The sequence below is a fragment of the Limulus polyphemus genome, unplaced genomic scaffold (genome assembly GCF_000517525.1).
Source record: "Limulus polyphemus unplaced genomic scaffold, Limulus_polyphemus-2.1.2 Scaffold41, whole genome shotgun sequence".
In the NCBI taxonomy this organism is placed as follows: Eukaryota; Metazoa; Arthropoda; class Merostomata; order Xiphosura; family Limulidae; genus Limulus; species Limulus polyphemus.
Window position 1 is genome coordinate 309954 of NW_013665651.1, and position 3143 is coordinate 313096.

The 3143-nt window shown below is 31.2% G+C and overlaps 1 protein-coding gene across 4 annotated transcripts in view; it reads left to right on the top strand.

Annotated features, from left to right (window-relative positions):
- The first annotated feature begins 287 nt into the window (after positions 1 to 287).
- LOC106461895 (embryonic polarity protein dorsal-like) overlaps positions 288 to 3143 on the top strand; it is a 33116-nt gene continuing 30260 nt past the window's right edge. For 3 of the 4 annotated variants that reach the window (XM_022389008.1, XM_022389003.1, XM_022389015.1), the window contains exon 1: positions 290 to 486. The gene's annotated coding sequence lies outside the window, so the exon portion shown is untranslated. Of the gene's footprint in view, positions 487 to 3143 lie in introns of all 4 variants that reach the window. The other variant, XM_013921766.2, reaches the window with a different exon arrangement.

Consider the following 3143-nt stretch of genomic DNA (forward strand, 5'->3'; position numbering starts at 1 on the left):
CTGCACTACTTCTGATGTTTTGATATTCTTTTTTGCATTGTGAGTCGTACTTGCTAACCCTTATCATAAGCTTTGTTGAAATTCACATGTGGATGTAGAAAAAAATAATTTTCGTTGACTTTATAGATGCATTTTTGAATACCAAAAAAGCATAAATGACAATACTGATACTACAAAGATTATTGTAATTTACCAGGCTTCCTAACTAGGCTATACTTGGGTCTAAAAAAATTCTAATTTCTGTTCAGAAAATAGCATTGATAATAATACTTCAAACTTTCCAACAATATAAGAGCTTTTCTCTTGTAAATAACTTTGAAAGACTAACAGAATTATTTAGAGGAAATGTAAAGATTTCAAATGGTTATAAACTTATAGGTATAGAAAAGCAGGAGTAGATAAACTAGTCTTCTCGAATGATGAAGTAGGGGCTGAGCCAATATGGCGGATTCAATAAATATTATGATATGTCAGCAAATAGAAAAGGTAGGAGGTTCTTATTTTATATTCTTGCTTTTCAATCTCATAAATTTGAGTTTATAATTCGGATGAAACTATAGATGTTGTATTGTGAGAGTCATAAAATGTAATCTGACTGAACCTAGAAGATGACGTAGCAGTGTGACACACACACACACACACACGCAAATCGATATTTAGCATCCTTTTTTATATTTACTTTCAAATTAAGAAATTAGGTAATGTATAATATTAACATTTAAATTATAATTTACAGTTTGATACCAAGTTTGACATTGTCGTAAAATAGTAACTCAACAAATTTTTTATCTACATCTATAAATGTGATGACATGCCCTCTGATCCCTACCTGTCGCGATAGGGTTAAACAAAGATTTGTTTTGCTGAAGTCAGCTGCAGTTGTTTTACAAGCTTACTGTTTGTAATTGTACGAGTATTGCATGTATTATAAAATACATGTTCATAAGTGTACTTTTTTAAAATATAAAAACATGATTACTGTACTATATAACATATTTGTAAACTAATTGTGTTTTTCTATTTATATGTATGACATGTAAAATCAAATGGTTTTCAGTCAAGTATAAGCATAGTAGTTATGGTAACAGCAGTAAATTATGCAGGTTAATATTATCAAAGGTTGGAACCTGCATTTGGTAATATGTTCAAACTTTTGAAGGTCAAAATCTGCTCTTCATTAAAGCACTAACCAGCCTTAGAGTTAATAATGATTGTTTTTACCTGATTTTAGTAAAGCTGACTTTCAGACTTTCATAGTTATTCCCTCTAAGCACTTGCACTCAAAATAATTTCATTATTCTCCTCAATATTGTCTTGAATGTCCAGGCCTTTACGTCCTCACTCTTGCTCCGACCTCAAACATCTTTATTTCACCCAGGGGTGCCATCCTTTCTTCTCATGCGGGATTTGTCCAGTTCATTGCCTGCAGAGCCAGACTCTTTGATTGTGTGACCTTCTTATCCCATTCATGTCATTCTTCAAGTTTTTCTATCTGCCATTCCCATCCTCAGTTGTCCTGCTGTGGCTTTTATTTTGGCATTTTTCACATGATTGTTTGATTATTAAGGTGACTAGATGTTCTGTTTTTCCAGAACTGTTCCATTTTCTGGTAGTTTCTCTCAGTATCCTGAGAAAAGTTCCAATTTTATGATAAAAACATCCCAGTTTTATGATATAAAGATAATACTGTCAGTCACATTGAATGACAAATATAATAGGCCTGCTTGACTTGCTTATTGTTTTAATATGTATGTTCATTCCACAAGACTCTCTTGAAAGTTCTTTCTGTACGTGGTGAGAAGCCAAGGTCTGTACTGGTCTAAATGTGAAGACAGTTAACTTTCTCACTACAGACTTGTTCTGTTTGGCCAAGTTCATGACCCCAAATTAGCCTTTAGAGTTTCCATACTATAACTTGTATGTTTGTATTATCACAAAATTATGAAAACTTTCAGTAAACATAATAATATTTTTTGTAGACAAACAAATCAGAACTTTTAATGAAGTACTTTTACTAAAAAATTCTCCTTGAATATATGGAGTCAAAGTTTTGGCTCCCCGAGTGATAAGTGATTTTCATGTTAAGATTAAAAATACCTTTTATCATCTAAAAATTGTCAAATTTTATTTGCATATTTCTGAAACCTCCTAAATAAATTTCAAATGTGTATTTTCTCTACCCTAAATCTATACAGATTTGGTCGACTTGACAGACCTTGTAACCACTATAATAAAAATAAGAAATGCATCTGAATTACACTTTTTACTTTCTAGAATGACTTCAAATTGTAGCAGGAAGCTAGATTTGTTTATTCTTGATAGCTTCAAGCTTGTAACAGTATACATGTATTTCTGCTTAAATTTTATTATGATATTATTCTTTTGACCATGTCTAATTAGTAATCCTATCACACAATTTGTAAGTCGTTAAGTGAATGTGTATCTTTTGTATTTCACATTACCATATCAAATTATGTAATGCATGAGTTACTCACAAGGGTACCTTGTGAAAAACTTTTTCTTATCATTATTCATTATTTTACCTTATCTAACCTAATAAATGTCTAATCTTTACATTTTAGTTACTTTTGTAATAACATATAAAGTAGACCCTTGAAAAACAAGAAATATAGTATTTACCCAAATCTTTTTTTTTCTGCTTCCGACTGCTATTAAAACTTAACCCTACTTTTTTATACTAATGGCACTACCACATTAAATTTTTATTTAATTAAACAATGCAACTAAGAACCCAGAATAATAACATGTAAAAAGCAGACAATGTCCTATAACTAGCCTAAGTTTTCTGGCTTTCTAACTATGTGATAAGAGCTGTTAAAAATTCACCTAAGCTTATCAGTGTGTTTCCTGTGGGAATAAAAGTTTTAATTTGAAGAGAAATAGATAATTTTCTGTAAAGAAAACAACATATGTCATTTCACATAATAAAACTTTGGCTTTCTATTGATTATAAATAATATAGTATTGAATATCGGAGAGAATGACTGGCAATTTGTAAAGGAGGAGGATATGGCAAATAGGTCTGATTTTCTGCTTTATCTCCTTAAAATCCCCGTCACACCAAACATGCTTGCCCTTTCAGCCGTGGGGGCGTTATAATGTGACGGTCCATCCCACTATTC